The sequence below is a fragment of the Pseudonaja textilis genome, chromosome 11, assembly GCF_049901715.1.
Source record: "Pseudonaja textilis isolate UNSWEBS1 chromosome 11, rPseTex1.2, whole genome shotgun sequence".
Taxonomy (NCBI): domain Eukaryota; kingdom Metazoa; phylum Chordata; class Lepidosauria; order Squamata; family Elapidae; genus Pseudonaja; species Pseudonaja textilis.
This window is the reverse complement of record NC_142000.1, coordinates 11,135,096-11,149,785: the sequence shown is the minus strand read 5'-3', so window position 1 is coordinate 11,149,785 and position 14,690 is coordinate 11,135,096.

Here is a 14,690-nt window from a genome sequence, read left to right as displayed (position 1 = left end):
CGAGTCAAAAAGAGGGCTGTAAAAATGTCTACAGACCCCTCACATCCTGGACATAAATTGTTTCAACTCCTTCCCTCAAAATGACGCTATGCACACCAGAACAACTAGACACAAGGGCAGTTTTCCCCCCGAATGCCATCACTCTGCTAAACAAATAATTCCCTTAACACTGTCCACCTATGTACAAAGTCTGCATTACTATTACTATCAATCTTCTCATCACTCCTTATCGCCCATCCCCTCCCACTTGTGACTGTATGACTGTAACTTTGTCACTTGTATCCTTATGATTTATATTGACTGTTTCCTAGCATAATTTGATTGCTTATTGTACCCTATGACTATTATTAAGTGTTGTACCTTATGATTCCTGACTCTTGACGAATGTATCTTTTCTTTTTTATGTACACTGAGAGCATCTGCACCAAGACAAATTCCTTGTGTGTCCAATCACACTTGGCCAATAAAGAATTCTATTCTATTCTATTCTATTCTAACTGCAGGGATTCATTTAACAAATGTGTGGCAAGAAAATGTCATAAGATGGGGGGAAACCATGTAACAAATTTCTTACTTAGCAGCATAAATGTTGGGCTCAGTTGCAGTTGTAATTCAAGGACTACCTGTGTATAATATATATTGTCTCATGGGAAATGTAGTGTATGAACAGAACATTTTCAAATGCAGTAATGCTAATCTCTCCCTGCACCAAACCTTCTTCCCCATGTGCCCATGATATCGGAGTGAGTCTTAATATATGAGATCTCGTTTCCAATTGAGTGGGTTCAATTTAAAAATACGTTGAGCTGAAATCTTGGTGGGTTTGAAAAACCGCCATGTTGACTCCTTGACTAATCAGGTTGCCTTAACTAGGAGGAAGAACTATAACCTTATAGTCATTTGGTGAGAATCTTTTTTTAAAGGCAAAGTTAGGGTTAGAGAAAGAAGTTAGACCATCCCAGGTGGGGTATTAAGTAAATTAACTCCTATCAGTGTTGGAAGTATTCACTACACTTGAATGGGCTGCCTATGCATTCATACATTTCTACTGAGGATTAGCATGTTAGGAGCATAAGTCTAAATTAGAAGCCGGGAGAAACCTGTTTTGCATAATTTTTAAATCCACTGGAATATAATGGCTTTGAAAGATTGATTCTGCCTCGGATGCTTGCTTTCCCCTTGTGAATACCACATAGAAATCTGACACAGTGAAGGAAATAAAATGAATGTAGCCTAGGAAGAAAATAAGCTTTTTCAAACAGAGCAAAAAACTGGTTTGGTCTGAACTAAAGTGAATAAATGGGGATGAAACCTGGTGCAGTAATATGGAGGAAAACTCTTTGGAGGTCTGTTATTTCAATTCTTGTGATTAAATCTGATTGCCCTATACAGGAATTGGAAAGCATTGGCCATCAAGTTGAATTTGTGATAATCTGTCTGTTTTCCTCTAGTGGATGCACTGAGTCCTTGGAGTTATTTGAATGAGGTTTATAAGCATCTTCAGAGGAAAATATAGTATTTACAGTCTTGTGCAAATATGGATGTACCATGCATATTCCATATATATATTCCATATATGGTGTATGTATCCATAGAAGTGTCAGGTGAGAATCCATTCCAATGCGATCTGATCCTGCATTCATGAAAAAACATGAATGAGACAACATGTTTTGTATATTTTGCATGAAGAACACACTTGTGGAAACTATTCTGTAGACCATAAGCAAGATAGATCCATTTATTGTTTCTGTATATCTACTCTGAAACAGCCTTCTATTTCAGATCTTTGGAACAATGTGGGTTTGAATTGTTGAATCAGATTCAGTTCAGTTTCATTCCAAATGACTACTTAAAATGCATGAACATCTGAATGATGTACTTTACTTGGAGTTCTTAAAGGAAGAGAGGTGCATAAACTAAGTTGACAAACTTTCCTCTTATTTTTTTCATTGAAATAAAAGAATAGCTAATTAAATGGGAGGTATTATGATCATTTCCTAATGCTGAAAAGATGGATCAGAAGCCCTCACTGAACCTTTGCAAAATGCCAAGAGATCTACCATTGATTTTCAGTTCTACTACCCAACTTTGAAGTAGGGCCAATAAATAATTTTCTGTTGCGGGTGGAGTAGGGACAAATATTTGTGGACATGGAAGCTTGATTTTACTGCAGTTGAAAGGAATTGAGTGTTAGTTTCAGCAGAAGGTAGATTCTGAAATAACATTTTGCACCCATGGGCTAAATTGCTGAGTGATTACTATTGTTTCACATCCAAGCAAATGTTTTGTCAGAATAGCTCAAAGACAATACAATAAATCAGACCAATTTTTTCCCCTTCAGTTTCAACATGGAATATCATTACTAAACAGGTTTTGTGAATGATTCATTCTAGCATTAATGTTTCTTATATGGTAACAGGGCTATTATTGACAATTCCAGGTTTATTTATCTTCTAGGGAAAAGACAGAGACAGAGACACTTTGGTGTAGTGTTTAAGGCATCAAGATAGAAACTGGGAGACTGTGAATTCTAGTGCTGCTTTAGGCATAAAGCCAACTTGGTGACCTGGGACCAGTCATTCTCTTTCAGCCCTAGTAAGCTTTCAATGGAAAACCACTTCCAAAATTTTGCCAAGAAAAATGCGGGGACATCAATCACAAGGAATCATCAATGATTTGAAGAGCCATGGTGGCACAGTGGTTAGAATGCAGTATTGCAGGTTAACTCTACTCACACCGCCAGGAGTTTGATTCCTTTGATCCTGACTGGCTCAAGGTTGACTCTGCCTTACATCCTTCCAAGATTGGTAAAATGAGGACCCAGATTGTTGGGGGCAAAATGTTGACTCTGTAGACGGCTTAGAGAGGGCTGTAAAAGCATTAGGAAGAAGTATATAAATCTAAGTGTTATTACTATTGCAATTGAATGCATGCATGTACATATGGACACAAACAGAGATAAACACACAGAAACACACAGAGAGACACACAGCAGAGACATTTACAATATGTTTTTAAAGGAATTCTTCCTCAAAGTAACCTGGGTAATGTCACTAGGATAGCTGTTGGTATTGGTAGCTGAGATAAGGTTCTTTCTTTAACAAAACTGAATGATCCACATCTTAAAACAAAGCTGGTTAAATGTCCACAGTTTAATGATTCCAATATTTAGTGTAGCTTTGGTGGTGGTGGAGGAAGTTTGTATGTCAACAGCATGTTGAGATTTTAAAATGAAATGTTTCAACAAAAACATCTGAAGTGTGCCACTTATCTACAATAGATGAATGAGCAAAATGTTAAATGTTTCCACTCAAGTGCTTCTTGTGGTAATTGCCAGATTAAGAGCTTTTATGATTCTATGATGCTTATGCTATATCCCTAAGGGTAGAGCAAAAGGAGCATAGATTTGAGAGAAGAAACTTAAATGAGTTGAGCAACAATAAGATGTAATATTGGATTATGGCTTAGTCTAGGAAGAGTCAAACTTTGGCATATTTTAAATTTGGAAATCATGTCATAGACTGTAGAGAAGGAGGAAGATGACCTTGATAAGAGTATGCAGGAACCTAAGGAAAAGGGGTGAAGACCAGAAATTCAGAAGATCAGATCAGAACAATAGTATTCAAAATGATCAGATAGACACCTTCCTAATTCATTAACCGAGGAGGAGAAGAAGAAGAAGAAGAAGAAGAAGAAGAAGAAGAAGAAGAAGAAGAAGAAGAAGAAGAAGAAGAAGAAGAAGAAGAAGAAGAAGAAGAAGAAGAAGAAGAAGAAGAAGAAGAAGAAGAAGAAGAAGAAGAAGAAGAAGAAGAAGAAGAAGAAGAAGAAGTTATCACAATAAATGTAGTTTTAGTCTTGATGTGGAGATAATTTCTCAGTTAGGTCTACCTATTGAAACCAACACAGATGATGCAGGATCCAATCTGGCTTGGTCACTAGGTTAGTTTCATGAGCTTCAGGTTTGTGTTAGAGCCCAGCCTCAGGGAATTTCTCTCTCACCACAATGACTAAAACCTCTGGTCCCAGTGACCAAGCCAGACTGGATCCTGCAACATTATCCCGGGACACAGTATATTTGCCTTCATTCATGACACAGATGACTTCATAGATTGCTGCTATGGGAGGCAACTTCCTGATTCACAAAATTTAGGGCATGGTGGGTCTGGTTCGTTAAAGAAAAAGAGAATGCTATTAATGAGAATTTATAGGTTGGTTTTGCAATGTTTTGAAGTCCTCTAGGATACTGTCTAGTATCCTTTTAAAAACTTATTTACTATTTCTTTTGTGAGGGAAGGTTAAGCAGAAAACTATGGGCTACTTCTGTTTAGCATTAATAGTTTTCTAATGCTCACTGTGGAACTTAAATAGGGCACAACAGTGATGATGATGATGATGATGATGATGATGATGATGATAGTTAGACTCTGACCTTTTGAATGGCCTGATTTTTATGTCCTCAAAAATGTGACTAAATAGCAATAGCAATAGCACTTAGACTTATATACTGCTTTACAGCCCTTTCCAAGTGGTTTACAGAGTCAGCCTATTGCCCCCAACAATCTGGATCCTCATTTTACCAACCTTGGAAGGATGGGGTTGGATTTTACCAACCTTGACCCTGGTGAGATTCGAACTGCCAGAAGGCAGGCAGCCAGCAGAAGTAGCCTGCAGTACTGCACTCTAACCACTGTGCCACCAGAGCTCTTATGTGTATCATAATGCAAATACCGCGACTTATTTACCTGTGTTTGCAGAGTGGGATTTTCCTCATAAGGTCACAACTGTGGATTTTGTGTCAACTTGACTAAAAGGAAGTGAGTAGCAGAACTGTTCCTCTTTCCTGTCCATCATTTTTTGTCCTTTTGTGTTAGACCCTTGAGATCATCAGCCTGTAAGGAGGAACCGTCTTGTTCCAAGGATTATATGTGCATATTAAACCACTGCTCAAAGGGGGTGTTAGTTGTTATTTGATACATACTTTAGGGCAAGAGGCTTTTTAAAAAATAAATAAATAAATTTTGACATATTTTGGTTCTAATGAGACACAGAGGGGGAAAAAATGAATCTGACATTTTTGTACGGAGAAGAATCCGAGAAAAAATTGACAGATGTTGCCCTCCCTAGCTGGTTATAATCTGGTTTGCATTGGAAATAGTGCTATGGATTTTTTATTTCCTCCACAATTGATGAGAAACAGACTTGCCCATTTGGTGATACAGAAGGAGGCATTTCAGAGAGTGAACCATCTATAGCTTCTTATTCCAAATCTAGTAGAAGCAACTTCTTGTTTATGAGTTTAAGAAGCATTAAAAGATTGGTTATTTCTACCGGTTAGGCAGAAAGTTCATTAGCATTTACCAAGCGTCCTTCCATCATTAATAATCTCTCTGTGATTATGGAGAGCTACAAAACAGTTTGAACACTTCCTCTGTAGATTTGCAGGTGAAAGTATCTGCTGCACATTTTAACTGAGATGAATTTTCAGTTAGCTGATCAAACAGTTGTGCTTGTTTTGCCTCACTCGGGGAGAACCTTAAAATCCAGACAGACATGTCTGTTTGTCTAATATGATTGTGATGAACTACTCATGATTATAAATAACCTTTTTTTTTTTTACAGCCGTGGTTTCTAGATGTTCATCAGTAGGTCCTGACCTTATTACCTGAAGGGTGCCATTGTATTCATTCAGTACCAAAGGAATTATAATACAAATCCAGAAAGAAAGAAAGAAAGAAAGAAAGAAAGAAAGAAAGAAAGAAAGAAAGAAAGAAAGAAAGAAAAGAAAAGAAAAGAAAAGAAAAGAAAAGAAAAGAAAAGAAAAGAAAAGAAAAGAAAAGAAAAATACTGAAGTAAGATCTTTATTACTATTTTCTCAAAGTTGTCCTGATTGGTTTTAAGGCTATAATTTCATCATGCACTGGAACATAAATTATGATTCATAGTCTCAGGAAAGGTAAATGCAGCTAAGGAAACAAAATGAAAACTGAAGAAAGAAAGAAAGAAAGAAAGGAAGAAAGAAAGGAAGGAAGGAAGGAAGGAAGGAAGGAAGGAAGGAAGGAAGAAAGAAAGAAAGAAAGAAAGAAAGAAAGAAAGAAAGAAAGAAAGAAAGAAAGAAAGGAGGGAGGGAGGGAGGGAGGGAGGGAGGGAGGTAGCAGAGGTGGTATTCAGCCAGTGCTGATAGGTTCTGGAGAACCAGTTGCAGAAATATTGAGTAGTTTGGAGAACCGGCAAATCCCACCTCTGACTGGCCTCATCTCCATCTATTCTCTATCTCCTGAGTCCCAGCTGATCGGCTGGCTCTTCTTTTGTTGCCCTGCACAGGAGAATGGAGCTTGAATGCAGGTTAGTGGGGTGGAGAGGGAATGGGGATTTTGCAGTGACCTTCCCCTTAGATTGGGGAAAGAATTGAGATTTTACAGTATCCTTTCCCTGCCATGCCCACAAAGCCCCACCACGTCCACCAAGCCACACCCACAGAACCGGTAGTAAAAAAAATTGAATTCCACCACTGGTAGGTAGGTAGGTAAGAAGGAAGGAAGGAAGGAAGGAAGGAAGGAAGGAAGGAAGGAAGGAAGGAAGGAAGGAAGGAAGGAAGGAAGGAAGGAAGGAAGGAAGGAAGGAAGGGACTAACTCAACTATAAAAAGAGAAAGAAAACAAAATCCTGGTCCTACTACATAAAATATATTCCCACTCAGCAGCTCCCTTCTTAACAACTTTTTAAAATAATGGTCTGTGAGCGTCAAGTGTTTACTCAATCTGAACCTTGATGATATCAAAGTCAAAGCTCTTGTGTGGCTCCCTATTTTCATTGAAAATCAAAGTTTGAATTCTTTAAGAGAGCGAATTTAATGAACGATACACAATATTAGGAGAGTGCAACAACCACAAACCAGCAACCACCCAACCCTTAAAGAACCACAAGAAATACATTTCGTGGAAAGTCATTCAAGTATAGAATCTATCATGTAAATTTTAATAAATTCCTGGACACGTCAGAGTGATCTGCATCCTAAAATAATAGGCTGATCATTTCCTCTTACTATTTGGCAGCTGTAGAATGGAGTATGCCATTAAAACAAGAAGGGCAAAAAATAGTAACATAATTATCCTGAAACTATTCAGCTATAGCTTTTAGTAGAGGTCATTTATTATACATTTGAGTTTCTACTTGAGCATTAGAGGTGTTTAATAGTAACCAAATATGCCATGATCACAATAGATGAAAAGTCTATTCTCTCTCCCACAATGACTTTAAAAAAGGCCAAGAGAAATGATGGTTCTGGTCATTTAAATCTCCCCAGCCTAGCTACAGCTCCAAATATATTTATTTTCAGGAAAGTGGCTGAGAGATTTGAGTTTCGCAGAAAGATTCAGTTGTAATCCAAGATAATTTCCATAACAAAAACCATGTTTATTCAAATGATCCATCCTATTAAAATGATGAGCTTGTGTGTATCCCAGCACAGTTAATAATTGGATAATTGCACCAGCACAAATCAATTTAAAGTATATACACCATTTGCATTAAGATAACTTGAAAACACACCTGAATAGGTTATAGCCTTTTAAAAGAAAATGTGGCAAGCCTGACATAATGAGTTAGCAATATTTTTAGTACTGAATATAAATGGACAATGACTGAAATAAAGGACCATTCTATTCCCTTCATTCTTCAATTCAATTCCCAGGTGTACAAAATGAAATCCAGGTAGTCCTCAACATACAACCACAATTGAACCCAAAATTTCTGCTGTTAAGTGAGACAGTTGTTAAAAGAGTTTGCCTCATTTTACAACCTTTCTTGGCACAGTTTTTAAGTGAATCACTGCAGTTGATAAATTAGTAACGCAGCTGTTACTATTTACTGAATTTGGCTTCCCCTTTTATTTTATTTTTTTTCTTGTCAAAAGGTTGCAAAAGGTTGCAAAAATCACATGACCTTGGGACCCAGAAGAGGTCATAAGTATGAACCAGTTGCCAAGCACCTGAATTTGGATCACATGATCATGGGGAAACTACAAGTGTCCTAAGTGTGAAAAATGGTTATAAGTCACTCTTTTTCAGCACCATTGTAACTTTCAACTGTTGCTAAATGAACTACTGTAAGTCAAGGAATATCTGTATTTTCAGTTTAGAGTTCATGCATTCAGAAGGTAGGATAAAAAATATGATTAAAGAAACTGGCTTCAATAAAAGAGAATATTTGCATTTCAGGGTTGAACTGTGGAGACTACGGTGCTCTCTGAGCTTGGTCATTTTCTTGCAGATGTTTCACTACCCAACTAAATAACATCAACTGGTAGTTGCCCCCATTTAAATCATGAGTCTCTAGCTGGATTTTCAAATCTTAAAGAAGATTTATTAGGAGTAAACATGCCGGCACTACCTGGGTGTAGCCGACTCTGAGACACATCATTCATTGTCACCCTTAACCCTTGTTTTCCCCCACCCCCTGGGTGTATCATAATTCATATTCTCCAATGGGACACATCCATAGCCAAGAGTCATCAATCATGCTCTCCAGTTAGAATTTTGCATGGCAGAAACTTCGGTCGCCTAGAAACTATCTTTGAAAACATTTATGGAATGCAGTTTCGGTTTTGCAAGCTGCTGCACTACTTCCCCATCCCATTCTGTTGGCAACTCTAAAAGACCAGAGAAATATTTTATGAGTTGACATCAACCATGCTAGAAGGGAGTGGGGCTTGGATACAACCCTACTCCCTTCTAGCACTGATGAAGTTACCTAGTTGGTAATGAAACATGTATCAGAAAACAACCCAGCTCAGAGAGCACCAAAGACAGTGTTTCGCCTTATGGTCCTGAGGAACAGACAGGACAATTAACAGCTCATCAGAATCTCCTGACTTAGAATCTAAGGAGATCCGAAAAGGAGTTACAATCCTTTTACTCAGTAAATACATTTACTCAGACAGCATAAAAACCATACAATTCCATCATATAGAGAAGCGAAAGAGAGAAAGAAACAGGGAAAAATGAAGTAGGAAGCAGATCCAGCACGTACATCTCTCCCTCTTTTTCTGTTATTTTCCTAGATATAATATTTATTTACTTATTTAACATATTTTCCATGTTGTAGCAACCAAAGGAACTTTTGGCGCCTTTCACAGAAAAAAATAAAAAGATAACATATATCTAATTTTTTAAAAAATCCCTCTGCAACTATGCAAAGAAGACAGATTAAAATGATGACAGCATCAAATTAAATCAAATTGCAGGAAGGCTATCCAAAGCAGTTTGATTTTTAAGAGCTTTTGAAAGATCAGATACTTTAATTTTTATCATGCTTTTTTTTAGTGCTATTTCCATTCGTGCGCATAAACACACACACACATGCACTCATAAAATCCTTCCTTGATTGCAAATTCAGTCGAACAGGAAAACAACAGGACACAGTCATTAGCAACTTCATTCAATAGCATTGTACCATTATTCCTCACTTTCTCTTATGCTTATATATCGGTGACATTTCACTTGACCTATTTATGACTGTGGCATCAGAACACCTGGTGGGACTAACATTTTTAAATGTGTGGAGGCTGACCTGCACACTGCAGCTAATGATGGAAGTTAACTTCCTTTAATAGCCATGACCTGTAGATATGCCTTCCATACTGCCTTGGGGATAACAGTTATTCTAAACAAGTAGCAGGAGAAAGGAGTTCTAGTAGAATACAGTGTCAATTAATTAGAGCTGGAGGATTACAAAAAAAAAAAAAAAAAAAAACCTCAGGGGTGAGGAGAGAACAGATGCTAATGTTGGAAGTTATAACCCACTCCTCTCATAGAAAAATAAAATATCCTAGGAAATATTAAAAATGCAGAAACTCAGCCCTTCCTCCCATTGTCAATGGGCCATGAAGACATGAGCCAGTCTATTCTGCATAACAAAGATAGGATTAGCCCTCTACCCATCTCACCACATGGCACCTGGAAAGATTACATCACCAGCACTCAATCAATCTATTGTGTGCTCTTGTATTGTTATGGTTGAAACTGAAGTATTCATTGACAGGTAGGACATTGCAATATATAATTTTATGTACTATACTTAGATCGGACGGAAGGCAACGTAGTTCTAGGTTGTCTAGGTCTAAAATTTCAAGTCTGGTGGCATAAGGTATTCTGCAACTAGTAGAGGAGTGGAGAACTCTTCTTGTGAAATATTTCTGGACTTTCTCAACTGTGTTAATATCCGATACGTAATGCAGGTTCCAGACTGATGAGCTGTATTCAAGTATTGGTCTAGCAAATGTTTTGTATGCTCTAGTTAGTTGTGTGATATTACCAGAGAAAAAGCTACGTAGGATTAGGTTAACAACTCTTGATGCCTTTTTGGCTATGTAGTTACAGTGGCTCTAGCACTTAGATCATTAGCGACGAGTACTCCAAGGTCCTTGACAGAGTTTGGATCATCAACAAGATGCTAAGACCCCCATCCCCTGGGAGTCTGACAGCCAATGGGATACATTTTTACACAGAAACAGGCAACACCAAGGTGGGGCCCAACAGAGGGTATAAAACTCAGGCACTCTCAGCATAGCCACCCTTTTTTTCTTCAGCCAACATCTTGAAGCATGTGATCATCCTTTTAACCCAGGCATGTGATCCTTCTTTCCAAGCAACTTCCATGAATCCAGTGTCTGTTTCCCCACTTCCTATAACTTAAAGCCATTAGTCCAAGTCCTACACAGAGAAGGAGGAGAGACCTATGACTATGTGATAGACTTTCAGGATAATTGGAGAGTGTCCTCATATCCTTCTTCAGTCACCTCTTGGGGTTAGATGTTCCAAGCTCCTTCACTTTTTCCATATGGAGCTTAATGAGACAGAGGGGTGGGCAGTTGTTCTTACTTCCTTTGCATCCTATCTCCATCCTCTGTCATCTTGTCCTCCTACCATTCAGCCTATTATAGAAATCTTGGTCATTGCACTTTTGTCTCTCACCTGCAGTAAGTGAAGCCCCAATAAATTGTTAAGTCAATTATCTAGCTTTTTCCGAAGTAAAATGGTTATCATCCCTAGGAGGAACACATGGGAAGCATGTCATTATCCTGATGCCATCTGACATGGAAGAATGGGTTCAATGTATTATTTTATTTGTTTACTTTTTAAATTAATTCATTAATACCTAACCTTCTCTACATGTATAACATTTAAGGGGCCTTAAAGCAGTTATAAATGCAAATTATGACAGCAAAGAATAAAAACAGAGCAATTAAAATCAAGGGAAAATTAAATTCAGGATCATTAGCATCAGTGGAATAAACAACTTCAAAGCTTGATAAAAGAAACAGGGTTTTGCCGCTTTCCTAAATCCGGGAATCATAGGGGCCAACAAATTGATTTGGCAACTGCACGTTAGCATGGGTGCCCTGCTCTTCTGTAAATTAGTAAACAAATCTGATTTTCAAAAGTCCTTTTCCTCCTGAGCTGAGCAACAACATCAACAGAAATGTTATAAATCATTGTTCTTCTTTGCAAGACACCTTTCCAGTATTTCTATAGAAGTTCACAGGAGCCACCAGTTTTCAAGACCCATTAAAATGTGTTCCAGCCATCAGAGCCCCATTTAATGGAAGAGTTTTTGGTAGCAACAAAAACAAATATAGCCTTCCCATTTGAAAGACACTATAGCTTTATTACAATATGCTTGAGGAATGTTTAGAAGGAAACCACTGATTATCTTGAATGCAATGCTCAAGATTGCAGTGCAAAAAAAGCAATTCAAAGTTTGTTTCTGTAGGCAGCTTATTAAAAACAATGTTGTCCTTTCAAGGAGAGTTCAGACTAGCAAACTGTTCTTCAGAAGTTTTCCTTTCTTTTCTAAAGTAGGTATCTGAAAAAAGAATTTGATTTGGATTCCCCCACCCCCACCCCTCATTTCACTTGTCAAGTCCTCAGAAATTACTTCTGCAAGAAATCAAAGGCTGGTTCTTTACAAGCCAAGAGTATTTTCTGAAATTGCTAGCAAGTTGAGAAAAAATAATAATTGCAGGTATTCATTTCATTTCACAAATGCCAAAAGGGTCAATGTTGGTTTTCCTATCATTTTTATTGCCTATGTATCTTTTCAAAAGCATGCAATGTGAGTAGATAAATAGGTACCACCGAGGTGGGAAGATAACAGCGTTCCATGAGCCTTTGGTGTATAATCATGTTGGTCACATGACCACAGAAGTATCTTTAGACAATGCTGGCATCCTTGGCCAAGAAACAGAGATGAGCACCATGCCCTAAAGTCAGACATGACTGGACAGGGAAACCTTTACATCCTCAAAATCTATTCAGTTGTACTACTTTCCTGAAACAGACTCCAACTCCCAAGATTTCCCAAATTAGCTTGACTGTTGAACATTTTGGGAAGTCCACGCATCTGAAGAATATCCTAATTTGGAGAGAGCTGTTAATAGAGTGGACGTGCTATTGAGATTTGCAGTGTTTGAATGCAACAGATAGATGTAGAGAATAAGAGACTAAAATCCAGCTTTTGAAGCATCTTCATATCTTCCTATTCTTGAATGGGCAGTGTTATCCTCTCATTCCTTCTTCTATGTTCTCTTTCTCTCGAGACCAGCTAACTCTTCAAGAAGGATAGAACCTGCATCTTCTTCTGTTTCCTGTTGTTTGTCTTTGGACAAAAATAATAAGTAGAAGGCTCATCAAGGCAAGAATTCTGAAGACTTTCACAAGTGTTCACAAATGCCAATTCCTGGTGCTCACAGTTTTCTTCATACTAGCATTATTGGCCCAACAGGAGATAAGGAAGAAAAAAAAATCCCCCATGATGGATGGCTTGTAAACTGTTGAAGAATGGAGTCATTGAAAGGATGTTCATGACTCAGATCAAGTCTCCATTGCAATTGTTCTTTGTGGCTTGCTTGAAATAGTTTCCAAGAGGATAATAAATTGGAATGTCAACACATATACACAATTCATACATAAGAGGAGCCTTTCTTAATTTAAACTGTAAAGAACCTTACGGCCTTTTTAAAGGCATAGATGGTTTATTTTCACATAAGCTTTAGAAAATGACAATAGCTTCAACAAATTTGCAATATTAAGTAAAAAAAAATTTTTAAACAGGGATACCAGCTTGTTTGTTTTTATCTTTACACAGACATCATGAAATTATGACTCTCAATGACTCTGGGAGCTTTTATAAAAAGCCAAAAAGACGATAAAGGTAGATAAGAAAGGAGCTGTGTAACCAGAAAGACAAAAACCATACAAAAAAAAACCCCACAGGGACTAACCCACTACACTACTCCAAGTCTGGGGAAATAGCCAAGTTTCCAATGGGGTGGGAGGATATTCAGATCTTTGGGAGATTATGTTCCAGAAGGCAGATATCCTGACAGTGAAGACACACTTCTGGGATCATATTAGATGTCATTGTTTAATTAACCTTCAGGTTTATTTTTAATTGGTTTTTCTGCAAAAAATTCACAAAGATCATTCTTTGGTAACCCCTGTGAATTTAGGGCACATTTCATGTAAATACCATAACTATGTCACATGCCTCCCCACAATAATCGATTGTACATTAATATCACGACAACACTACCAGATCATGGTTGAATTACGACTAGTTGCAGTAATGCATTAGAATTTTCTGTATCACTTTGTTACTATTTATTAGTCATTGGAATTTTTGCAGCCTATCATATGGCTATGTTATTGCATCTTTAAATAAATTTATGGGAGAATAAATCACTGACTTATAAAAGCAGATTCACTCTGTGTCTTAAAAGTCATTTAGACCAGCTTTTTTCCAAAAGAATCTATTATAATTATTACATTTCCAGAGGTATTGACCTTCTAATACCATTGGTTTCATATCATAGGATCAAAGGGCTGGAAAAGACCTTGGAGATCTAGTCCAAAACTCTGCTCAAAGGAGACATTATACCACCTCAGACAAATGGTTGTCCAGTCTATTCTTGAAAAAAAATTCCACTGATGGAGAATCCATAATTCTGAGAGGCAAGCTATTCCATTAATTGTTCTTACTGTCAGGAAATTTATCTTCAATCAAGCAAAGTATCATTACTTTTTAATCTTTCCCTGAGATTTAAAACTGTTGGTTTTCTAATTCAGTGAAGAACACATTTGCTCAAACATTGATGTGACAGTCCTTTGATTTTTTTTTCAAAGAAAGCTATTGTATTGTCTCTTAAATTTTTCAAGTGTAAGGTCTTCTTTTGGTCTTCATCCTGTTCTCTTTCTGAAAATAGCTCCTGGCACTTCCCAGAGACTTGGTGTGAGTTCTTCGCTTTGATAGATGTTACTGCCCGGCCTTCTTGAGAGAAGTCTAGCAGTTAAACTGTTTCAAAGGGAAAGGAAACCACAGTTCCTTGTCAGAGATAGACCCATGACATCACTTTGTGACAGATGTGGCTGTCAAAACCACCTTAAGTCAACCAGTCTGAAAGGGAGTGGTAGAGGAGATAGGGAAGATTGGTATTGCCTAGAATCTTTCATGTTCACTTAATTGTACTTATTCTTCAAGCTTGAAACATTACACTTTGCACCTTGTGATTCTACAGTGATGTCCTGCAAGTCTGCTTTATCTACAGATTCACCCAAACTTAACCCTATTTCTGCTGGGGAAAAGCAGAAAGGAAAAAAAAAATCTATGTGGTGAGCAAAGGGTAAATTCCTTTTC